Source organism: Salminus brasiliensis, chromosome 3, assembly GCF_030463535.1.
Source record: "Salminus brasiliensis chromosome 3, fSalBra1.hap2, whole genome shotgun sequence".
Taxonomy (NCBI): Eukaryota; Metazoa; Chordata; class Actinopteri; order Characiformes; family Bryconidae; genus Salminus; species Salminus brasiliensis.
Window position 1 is genome coordinate 47,511,832 of NC_132880.1, and position 12,344 is coordinate 47,524,175.

At 38.7% G+C, this 12,344-nt stretch overlaps 1 long non-coding RNA gene across 1 annotated transcript in view; it reads right to left on the bottom strand.

The window, feature by feature from the left end:
* The window catches only part of LOC140551493 (uncharacterized), a 29,592-nt gene extending 21,443 nt beyond the window's left edge, over window positions 1–8,149 (bottom strand). The window contains exon 1 of the long non-coding RNA XR_011979258.1: window positions 7,984–8,149. This is a non-coding gene — a long non-coding RNA (uncharacterized lncRNA). The remainder of the gene's footprint in view (window positions 1–7,983) is intronic.
* Between the last annotated feature and the right edge of the window lie 4,195 nt (window positions 8,150–12,344).

The window sequence follows — 12,344 nt, forward strand, 5'->3', positions numbered from 1 at the left end:
CCCTCCTGCCATCAGGAAGAAGGTACCGCAGCATCCGGTCCAACACGACCAGACTTTGCAATAGCTTCTTCCCCCAAGCCATCAGACTTCTCAACTCAACTCAACTTCTGAACTGATGTATTTCCTGCTACATGCACTCTCTCTCTCTCTCTCTCTCTCTCTCTCTCTCTCTTCAACCATTTACCCCAGATAAAATGGGAAGCATTTTTTTTTTGCACAAAGCATTTGCACTAATAACTTTACTACCTCACTGGACTCAGTATTTATTACACACCGCATAATTTGCACACTACCGCCAATATTTATTATTCTCTGTCTGTACTGTGTTGTCTGTCCGCACTTGTTTGTGTTGCACTTGTGTTCTGTATGCACTGTGTCTATGTTGCACCATGGTCCTGGAGGAACGTTGTTTCGTTTCACTGTGTACTCTGTATGTAGCTGAAATGACAATAAAACCCACTTGACTTTACTTGACTTGACTTGAGAACTTAAAATATCAATTAAAATAAGCCTGGATCGACCTGATCCCACTCGGTCCACTAGGTCGGATCGGGACATCCCTCATCACTGGTAAAAGTCACCCGGGTTTTGAGTGTAAAAAAAGGTTATGGGTTGTTATAGACTGCTACCCTCATATCAAAACAGTACAACACACTGAACATTGCCCTATCACCACCAGCTTCACTTATGCACTTATTTCATTGCAAGGCAACATGCACACACCCATTCATACACACACACTCACTCCTAGGAGCAATTTAGCATCGCCAGTTTACTCACTGGCATGTGTTTTGGCAACTAGACTGTGGACCAGCCCATGTGGATCAAAAACATCCCCAAAATCACATAGATGCAGGGAGCATGGAGCGACTGAACCCACAACCCCTGGCACCTGAAGCTGTGCAGCAGTAGTGCATATACACTACCACTAGTGTCAAGTCAAGTCAAGTCAGATTTATTTGTATAGCTTTTTACAACTGTTGTCGTCACTAAGCAGCTTTACATAATTAGCTACGAGTCTTTTTTTTTTTTTTAGGTTTTAACATGGTCATTAAACAGGTAGCAGTGGTAGGCGGGTGAGCCGCTGGTCTGCTATGGGTGGTGGTGGGTGGGGGGCCTGCTGGTTGGACCGGTATGTGGCAGCTGGTTTGATGCAGGTAGAGGGGACCTCAGCTGGCAATCTTAATAATTGTGGTGGTTCCAGACTTGCATTCCTCACTCACAAATTATGAATATCTCAGATTAAACCGATTTCCATAGAATTACTGAATCATAATCTTTAGGATGTAATACAAGTCACGGAGTGTAGGAGGTTAGGAAACAGAAGCTGTGGCTATCAGAATTACAATTATTTTATACACAGATAAAACCAATAAAACACACTGTTCTTAATCATGTCTCTCAGCTATAGGAGAGGATTAGAACCGATGCAGGTATGAGCTCCGAGTGGTGTAAAGGACTAATGCACTACCACCTTTGCCCAGGGGTCAGAAGTTCGAATCCCTAGCCATGATGTTTTGCCATCAGCTGCTGCAGTCTGAGAGAGCACAACTGGCCATACTCTCTCTCTAGGTGAGTAGATTGCAGTCTCTCTCCTCATCACTCTTAAGGGATGTTGGCCGGTACAGGCGTCTGCTAGCTGGTGCGAAGGAGTTTCGGACCAAATGGTTTTCTCAGAGCGTGTTGGCTGCCCAGCTATGCCACATTGGAAAAAAAAAGCGTCTGTCGTTGCATGTATTGGAGAAGATGTGTTAAGTCTTCACCCTTCTAGTGTCGGGAGCATCAACTCCATCATCATCATCAGCAGCAGCAGCAGCTCACCTGATTTACCATCATTAAGCCCTGATTTACCACCAAACCAGGTGTTGATCTGAGGAGAACTCTAAATAATACTAGACTCCATGAGAGAGGAGAACTTTGGAGATGTTCTAATGATGAACACAGTGATGGAGAACCACCACCACTTTCTGTAGGAGTGTTATTATTAGTGTTTATTCTAATAACAGTGTTTTACTGAAGAGATGAACACTTACTGCCCAGATTTTTAGTGCTAATTGTCACAGATACCTACAGTAGCGTAGATCAGGTAAAGCTACAAATCATGGACAGTAACAAAATCAACTCTGTTAAAAGTTCTGCACTCCCTTTAAGCCTCCGCTAAATAAACCCCCACAATACTCTGCTGCAGCGTCCTAAAAGATGCCATCCCACCAGATAAATCTCCGATAAAGGATTGATAGCCACTGATTTATGTATGCAAACCAAGACGATTTACTTCCACCCTGGGTCAACTTAATCCTCAGAGCCAATAATTGAAGTCAATCATGGCCAGTGATGGCAACAGGCCAGGGTTACACAGGCCACTACCTGCATTTATCTGGAGACACAAACTCAATTAGCTTGAATATGAGCTTGAATTCTTTAGGAGTCTCTATGGCCATTTCCCTATACTCTGTCACATGCTTGGATGCTTTTATAGACTTCTTCTACTTCTTAATTTAAAGCCCAAAGTAGAAGAACACAAAGGTTATTTTCATTATATCCACCCATAATCTTGGATGAAGATATTTACGCCCTCCATCCAGCTATGACCTTTTAATAGCTCACGTTAAGCACATCAGAATGAAAAGTTCTAGAAAATATGAAAAGGTCACCTTGGGCACATTGATGATGCCAGATTTCATGGTTTTAAAGCCAAAACCCTGGAACTAAGTAACTCTGGATTCAAGCTCTTAGAGACGACTTTGATTGGCACAGGGAATGTATTACTCTGTGATGAAGCTACTTTTTAATCATTCTTTTAAGTCGTGTCTTATTATTTCTGACATTTCAGAGAGCTAGTCTGTTGATCTGTTCATGGTGATATCAGGGTTTACACTACAGCAAGTGGAGAGAGCTAGTTATGTTAAAGGTGCCATAGAATGCATGTACTGTTAATAGTATGTGAGATTCATTGTGGTAAATAATAAGATGTCATATAACAAGTGTATTTACCACCCTGTTATTTTCTTTGAGTTCCCCTGGCACAGGAAATGCCGTGGCCACAAGGCCTGCTTCCTGTAGATACCCATATTCCAGCCTCGGTACACATGCTTCTTCTCACTTCAACTTATCAGCAAAAATGCTTGTGCATAGCTGTCCACGAGGGGGCGCTCAAGCATGATTTGTATTTATATCAGTGGTGTAAAAAATGCAAAAATTCCCAACCGTAGGGGGAGCCCATGAGCAAAAAGGACAGATTTTTGTATCTCACTTTTTTAATCTAAGCTGTGTCCGAAGCTGTGCGCTATTCACTATGTGGTGGTAACAATCTCTCAATGCACCGCAATATACAGTGTACAAACGACGTACACTAAACAGATGGGGACTACCCATAATTCACCTTGCTGTTTGGTTTGAAGATTCGTGCATAGCTTGTCTGAATAACGTTGTGTCCGAAATCGTTCACTACCTTGTCGAATTTTGTTGCCTATAATAGAGCTCTATACAGTGATCTGGACTTATCGCATGTAGGTAGGCCAGGTTTTGGACACAGCACTACTCTTCTTCCTTAACCCCATGCTGTTGTTACAAGAAAAGGATCTCACAAAGCCAAGACGTGATTATTTTTTCTTAGAGTTTGACACAAACTGCCATTTTAAACATGCCAGTTTATGAATAGACCGAGACTGACATTTCAGTTGTCTTTTAATGTTGTTTTCTTTTAGTGCACTTAAATAGAATAGATTTATTGAGTATTTCAGTCCTTGTTAAATGTATAAATAGTAAGTATGTCAGTTTCATTGGGGCAAAAAGTGCTCAGATGTCACTTAACAAGCATATTTACCACCCTGTTATTTTGCCTTAGAAAAAAACAGACTATTGTTCCCTTTACTTTCCCTTTCTGGTTTACAGCACCACAACGGCTCACAGCACCCAAATATTATAGCTTAGCTTTAACACTGTAAGAAAAACACTATAATTCATCCCCAGTCTTACTGGATTACAGCCGGATAGCTTTTAGCCTTGCCCCTGACTCACTTCTCTGGGTTTGGCTTTCGCGAGTCTTACCAGCAAAAAAAAAAAAAAAAAAGCCAGTACTTTCCCCTCTGATGTGAGCTTAGTTTGGTTCAGCTAAGGGGAGTCCAGTTTGTTTTCGTGGGGGGCCGACGATGGAGAGCTAGCATTGGATAGAATTAGCTTTTAGCTTAGCACAGATCCTCATTTGCTTCCCAGGCTTTGTCTCCTTCATGTGTCGGGTTTGAGCTCCCCTGGGACAGGAAAGGGTGCGGTCACAAGGCCTGGTTCCAGTACATACCCATATTCCTGCCTCAGTACACATGCTTCTTCTCACTTCAGCTTGTCAGCAAATGCAGATGTATAGCTGTCCATGAGGGGGCGCTCAAAGCATGATTTGTATCTACAGCAGTGGTGTAAACGTGAAAAAATTTAGTGCTGAATTGTCAGTGCACTGTAACAATCCCTTTGACCAGAAATGTAAATGTTGGTGGCATATATATTATGAGTGACCCTGACCTTGACCCTGGCCTACAAAGCCAAGAACGGACCAGCCCCTCCGTACTTGATGGCAATGGTCAAAAGCCGATCTGCACCAAGAGCCCTTCGGAAGATGAGCGACCAGGCTTTTTTCTGTCCTGCACCGAAGTGGTGGAAAAGCTTTGCCTGGGTGTCCAAACGGCAGAGTCCAACGCTCGCTGTCTTCAAACCCAGACTGAAGACCCTCCTCTTCTGAGAGGACTTGGGTGAATAGCACAGTGGTCTCCTTACTGACTTGTGTTTAGTAGAGTCTAAACTAATAGGTATCTTTGAATTTTTAGTCTATTTAAACTAGCTGAGGTTATCCTTGGGTAAACAGCAAAGCACTTTTGTAAGTCATTCTGGATAAGAGCATCTGCTAAATGTCTTAAATGTAAAATGTAATCTTAAATGAGTGAGGACTGTTTTGTGCTTTTGTAATCGGCCTGTTTTCCAGCTCTGTTATGGTTCTACTGGATGTTCTTTAGAAGGAGGAACAACAGAGCTTGAGTGTTTGAGGTTCACAGGTTCATCACTTCCATGTATTGAACTCTCATTATTCAGCCGTGCCCAGGAAAATACAGTTTGACATTCTAGGGTCTCTTTAAAAAGGTGATCATAGCTTTCGGACGACTGAGCCGGCAGGTAAACAGTGTAGTATGTGAACGAATGAGAAACAGGCATGGCCACCAAAGAGCCAATTTAGCTGTAGGCTACAGAAATGTTAACATAAATGACTGTACACACGGCTCTGTAAAAGCTTCAGTTTTATGGCCGACTCTCTGCAGGACTGCTTACGCAGCAGCTGACCTGCGACCTATGAGTCCATTCTCAATGTCTCTGGAGTGCATGTGCTATTCCCCTGAGCGAATATGAACGCCGATAGCCAATAACATTTTACATCTATTCTCCACTTCAGTCCAACTTCCAGACCTTCATGTTTATTTCCGAGGAAGCTCGTATTCTAATGTGCCGCGTTTCCGAACTCAATAAAAACCTTCACTGCAGATAAATAGCTGTCCCTGATATTGACGTGCGCTTCCCTTCCATTGCAACAAAGGTGAGAGTTCATTGGTTTTGATGAAATGTGTCGAGTGCAATAGGAAGACAAATGGAAGGCTTTCTACGCAGATGGATTTTGGCTGCATGCCGTGGGCTGCTGCCTCCAGCCCAACAGGGTCCCTGTGCTGGCATCAGGTTCCATATGGAGACGGCACAGAGGCAGGGCTATCAAGTGCTGCCCACACAATCAAAATATAAATATTGCACACTTCATAGCCACTCTTCAAATTACACCGTAATAAAAAATCCAAAACATGTCACGGCTTACGGCGAGCAGGGCTAATCATGAGCACGGCTTCCGGCCGGCTGTCAAGCAAGCAAAGCTTTGGTACAGCTGAAGCAGGTCAAGAAAGTAGGACACAGGAATTAAATATCATGAAGAAATGGGTTGATGTGACAGTACTGGCCAATACAGTGGGTTGATTGCCTGCCTGACTGTCTGCCTACCTGACCAGAAGCACATTGTTTACTACTTAAAATATCTTTAGCAAGAAAACCCTGCTCTGCAATTTCCATTTCTCAACAAATTGCCCTCCCAAAATGAAGAGAGTACACTTCTGGGCCTCGACAGGAATACGATATTTCACCTAAAATATGTAACAAATGATCTGTCAGAGTCCAGTCGTTTGTCACAGGGACTCCCGCTGTGTGCAAACTCTCAGAAAGCTTTCCGCCGCTCTGCACGAGGGGCATTTAAATGCTCATTTCGTGGTGAAGGGAAAAAAAATTCAGAAGCTTGTCTTTGAGCCCTTTATTATTATTATTTTTGTTTTTTTACAGTGAAATTCTTTGGGGAACCTTTTGGTGTAATGGGGGTGAAAACATGAACGTCCTACGACTGTATAGCTAATTTCTCTATTACAGAGCTGGGCTTTAGCTCCTTCTATGGACAGCCAGTTCGGTGGTGTTGTTTTCGAGAGGTTTAATGGCGCCCTGCAGTATGTGCAACAAGCAAACCGAAAAGAAGCATTAGGTACGACCCCATTACACCAAATCACCACTTGAAGGTTATGGGAGAGGATGTTATGGCAGGGTGGATACATCATTAAAGCCCTTGTTTTCTTCTGTAAACAGCACTGTCCTTAACACTAGCGAGCTGTGACTGAATTAGCATAGATAGCAATTGACAGTAATTGAATTAGGCGCTAACTGATCCAGACAAGTCAGGGTTCGGTTTGTCTTCAAACAGCGGACCTGGCTGACACTGCTGTTGATGCATTTCGTTGTGAATTTACAAAAAAAAGCAGAGAGATTGTGACGCCAAAGCCATCCACGTATGGGATTCCAAGACAGTGGAATTGGCCTACCTTTCAGTGGTGGGTTAAGACAGTCTTCCCTCTTCCCATCACTCAGTAGGGTTCTAGTCATGTTAGCTGAGACTGTATAGTTAGAATTTGTTCATCTGTTTAATGATGATGCATTAGCAGCTCAAAAAGGTGTGGTGATGCTTCACATGTCTCATAGTAAGCACTTGCTAACCTTTACCCTCCAAGAGCTGGTAGAATTGTGGAATAGTGGTTGGTGTGGCGCAACAGATAACACCACCACCAGCCAGTGAGCTACCTCACCATGTGGGAAACTGAGGTCTGGGTGACTGGGCTGTGCAACGCCAATAAGACTCTAATACTACACTGGTCCACCTCTGTAATAAAGAGCCCCAGTCAAATGCCATAAATGTAAATGATACTGGGGTGATCCAAAGGTCTGCATGTTGTCATGTACATAATAATAATAAATAATTCTATAATAAATAATTAGCATATATAATTAGCATAACTTGGCTAGCTTCTAATACTGCTAATGTTACTTAACTATAATGAGCATATATGTACCCACTGTGCTGGCTTCTAAAATTACTAATATTATTTAGGCCTAAATATATTTACTAACTTGGCTATCTTCTACAATTATTCTTTTTTCTTCAATAGAACTATCAGATATTTACCAATGTGGCATATTCTACTATTATTAATTTAACTTAAATATAATTGTCATATATTTACCAGTATGGCTAGCTTCCAAAGTTATTAATTTTACCTAAATATAATTATGCTATTTACCAGGGTTGCTAGCTTCTACTATTATTAATTTGACTTAAATACAATTATTATATTTAGCAGGGTGGCTAGTTTCTAAAATTAATCATTTTACTTACATATAATTATCATGAAAAAATATAATATGAACTAATATACATTTATATAATTATTGTATACTTGTCATATATTTAGACTAGCTTTTAAAATGACTTATGCTATTTAAATATACTTTATATTAAATATATTATGCATATGTTTACCAATTCGGCATTACATAAAATATACTTATCATACATTTGCCAACTTGGCTATAGCTAGAGCTCCTAATATTACTAATATTATTTAAATATAATTTTCATTTACTTACAATCCAGTTTGTCTGGTGTCGATCACAGAAGGATGGGTTCCCCTTTTTGAGTCTTGGTTCCTTCTTTCTCTTGGTCTGAGGAAGTTCTTCCTGCCACGGTCACTTTTCCTGGCTCACTGCACTGGAAAGCTGCTTTGGGACAACATCAGAATCAGAATCAGAAATACGTTTATTTTTTATCCCAGGAGACAAATAGCAGTTGTAACAGTTCATGTAAGAATAAACACTCTATAAAATAAAATACATTTAGAACAAATAGAGAAAGAAAAATTATATATATATATATATATATATATATATATATATATATCTGAATCAAAACGACTTGAATTTAATAATGACTAATATAACTTAAACTACTTTTAACGAGAACTTCTACTGTTTATTCTACTGGTTATTCATGTGCATTTGGTTGAAAACCAAAAAGGGGGATGTATTAAGAGCCAAGATCCAGTTCTGATTATTGTATTGTTCAAAATAATTAAATCAGTCTAATTAACTGAGCAGCTAACCAGATTGAATAATAGATAATTCATGTGTGTGTGTGTGTGTGTATATATATATAGTGTAAATTATTTATCTACATTTTTTTGTAACTGAGTGTCTTGCTATCCCTTTCTGCTGTGACACTGAGAATTTCCCCACTGTGGGACTAATAAAGGATTATCTTATCTAATCTTATCTTATTTCTTTTCTCCATGTGATGGAGGTCACATGACTTTTTCTGCATATATTTTATATATTTATATATATTTATATAATCTACTATGTGCATTTGGTCGAAAACCAAAATACTGTCTGCATTATTTAACTGGTGCATTAATATCCATCTTCTGACAAGTTTCATCATTTTACTCTCTTCTGGAGGGTATATATACATATAGCATTTAAATAATATGAGTGGTAACAGTATATATATATATATATATATATATATATATATATATATATATATATATATATATAACCTTGTAAGTCACTTTGGATAAAAGCCTCAGCTAAATGCTATAAATGTAAAAGATAGGGGGGGGGTCCTTGTGATCCAAAAGTCTGCATGTTTTCATGTCTAATTCTATAATAAATAATTAGTATATTATCCCCAACCTGGCTAGCTTCAAATACTGCTAATGTTACTTAACTATACTGAGCATATATACATATATATACCCACTGTGCTGGCTAAAATTACTAATATTATTTAGGCCTAAATATATTTACCAACTTGTCTTATCTTCTACAATTATTATTTTTTCTTTAATAGAACTATCATATATTTACCAATGTGACAAGCTTCTAATATTATTAATTTTATTTAAGAAAATAATTATCATTTACCAGTGTGGCTAGTTTCTAATATTGTATGTATATATATATATATATATATATATATATATATATATATATATATATATATATATATATATATATAGTTTCTAATATTACTAATATTTTCAAAATATAATGATCATTAATTTGCCAACTGGATTTGCAAATGATAACTACTACTTTCTACATAGAATAATCTACTGGTGCTGCATGTGCATTTGGTTGGAAACAAAAATACTGTCTAACTTGTGCATTAATATCCAAGTTCCATCATTTTACTCTCTACTGGAGAGCTGTTCTCAGGAGCTACTTTAATATTTATGTTATAATCTGTTTAAGGACTGTTAAAAGTATCTGTGCATGCAGTTAAATAGATGGTGATATCCTTTTATGTTCCATATAGACTAGCTTATATTGATTTACAAACTAGGACATCTTCTCCTGTTACCATTGACATTATTTAAATACATATTCTTATGATTTATTTAAGTGTATTTACCAACTTAGCTAATTTCTAATATTACTGATATTTCCTAAATATAATGATCATTAATTTGCTAACAGGATTAGCAAGTGATAACTGCTTCTTTCTACATATATTGGATAATCTACTGGTTCTTCTTGTGCATCATTCATTCTACACCCATGACATAGTATTTTCAAGTGGTGTTGAAAGTATTTACTGTATTCAGTTAAGTAGATGGTGATATCATATTTATGTTCCATATACACTAGTTTACACTGATTTACAAACTAGGCCGGCTTCTACTATTACCATTAATATCATTTAAATCTTTTTTTTAATGTATTTAAATATATTTTTAATTCAATACCAGCTTAGCTAGTTTCTGATATGACTTCAATTCCCTAAATATAATGATCATTTATTTGCTAAATGGATTAATAACAAGTGATAACTGTGATGACTAGATCTCATGAGCTACTTTATCTTTTCACGTGGTGTTGAAAGTATATACTGTCCGCAGGCTGCTTAATAAATATGGAATTTTCAGAGTGCAGAGTTTTGTATAAGTTTAGCCTGGGTTAATTTTTTGAACTAACCATTCATTACCATTATTAAAAGTAAACTGAACTCATTAAAATTAGCGCACTGTTTGATTATACGATTGTTGGCCCAAGGTCCATTAGCCTGTCTTCTCAGTGTGTTTTGAGTGAACAGCTTTTTCTGCTTGTTTTACATGAGAAACAACGTCTAAAAACTGGTGATAATGACAATCAGTCATGTATCTCACAGATCTGAATTAGTCTGGGAAATTTCTTTAAAGATTCTCCTCCTATGAAAGATCTTTAGGTGAATTTAAACCTTTAGGTGTGACATAGGCCTGTCATTTTTATGCGAACCAAACCTAATTACAGCAGAAGAACATCAGACTTCTCAGCGTTGGCTTGAACCGACGCTGCACAATTGCTTGCAAGGTCGAATTTATTTTGGACTTTATTCTTTGACCTCCGACACCTCCGACACAGAACACAGGGGCTCCTATAGCCAGCACCACACAGTAGGTGCAACGCAACAGAGCTGGAGCAAGACCAGAGCTGTAGGTGGTTTTCTCTGACGTGAACACACTGCCTCCTTCAGGTGTGCTCAGAAAACTACACAGTGATTCAAGGATGCAACCTGAAAAGGTCTGAAAAGATGACTCACTGTATATGCTAATACAGGTCTGCAAAGGCGAACAGTGAGGCTCCAGCCTATATTACTGAACACCCTCAGACAGACGGTACATGAAACGGCACTAAAGCTCACAACAGCAGGAAGCTTTTTTCATGTTCAATTGTTTGGATCTCAGTTAAAGCAAGTGACTCATGGCTGAGCAATCAGACAGGTGATGAATGGGGGAAAAAAGCAGTACCGGTTTTAGAATCAGCAAATTATCAACTATAGGCCCAGTGTTATTGACGACAGAGGAAACAGCGGAAATCACAGTCATTAACCTTGTCTTTGCAGAACACGGCCCCATATTTAAGCAGAATCATTACATATTTACCAACCTGATAAGCTTCTAATAATTAATTAATTAATACTCATTAATAATACTATATTATAATAATATGAGTTATTTAAATATAAGGATACATTCGATTATAATATTACTAATATTATCTAAAAATACTTATTGTAAGTATAACAGCAAATTAGGACCCCCATTAAAACCGTTGTCTTTTTAGCATATTTAAACATCTGGACTTTAGATCTTCACATGATCAGTACTGAGAGATAGAGGTAATCTAACTAAATTAGGTTAGGTCTTTAAACATCATATATAAAAATAGAATTAATAGAAATGTCATTTTCCTATGAGGAAAATATCAGTACACCTCAGACGTTTAGGAAAGCAGCTGCCTTCACTTTTACGCTTTGCTGCCTATGCTGTTTTATAAGCATTGTGAGGAAGGTGCCTACAACCAGGGGTGCTGTAATGGTGGGGGTCTAGTCTAGTGTGACTGACAGAAAACTGAAAATCTGTTAATTGAGTAATTTGGCTGAATTCTTGGACTTGTGGGCCCCGTGTAATAGGACCTAATCGTGTTTGAGATGCTCTTCGAAGGCAGCAATACGTCACGACGTTGCCAGGATGCCAACAACCGGTATCAGCTGGTGGCGAAACTAATTCAAATCATTAAACATGAAAAGCCAAAATTCAGATATTACAGGAATATTAAGGGGAAATAATCTTGAATATCTGCTTGCGTCCACCATGTTGCTTTTTCTCTACAGACGAGTGCTAAGTGCTAACCCAGAGGATCACGGGATACATAAGGCTGCATCTACGCAAATTGACAAGCTGGAGGTACCATAGCACGCAGCATGTTATACAAACAGTGGATTCAGACTGGATGTCACACTCTGTACCTTCCTGCCTTCAAATACTGCCTAAGTAGGCAGCATTTATTACATTTTAGACACAGCTTTAGTCTGGTCTGCTCTTAATTGAGTTGAAGTGAGGGGTGAAGATCACCATGACCAGATCCAAAGAGAAGCTTGTAGATGCAGAGGAGTCTGGGAAGGGGCT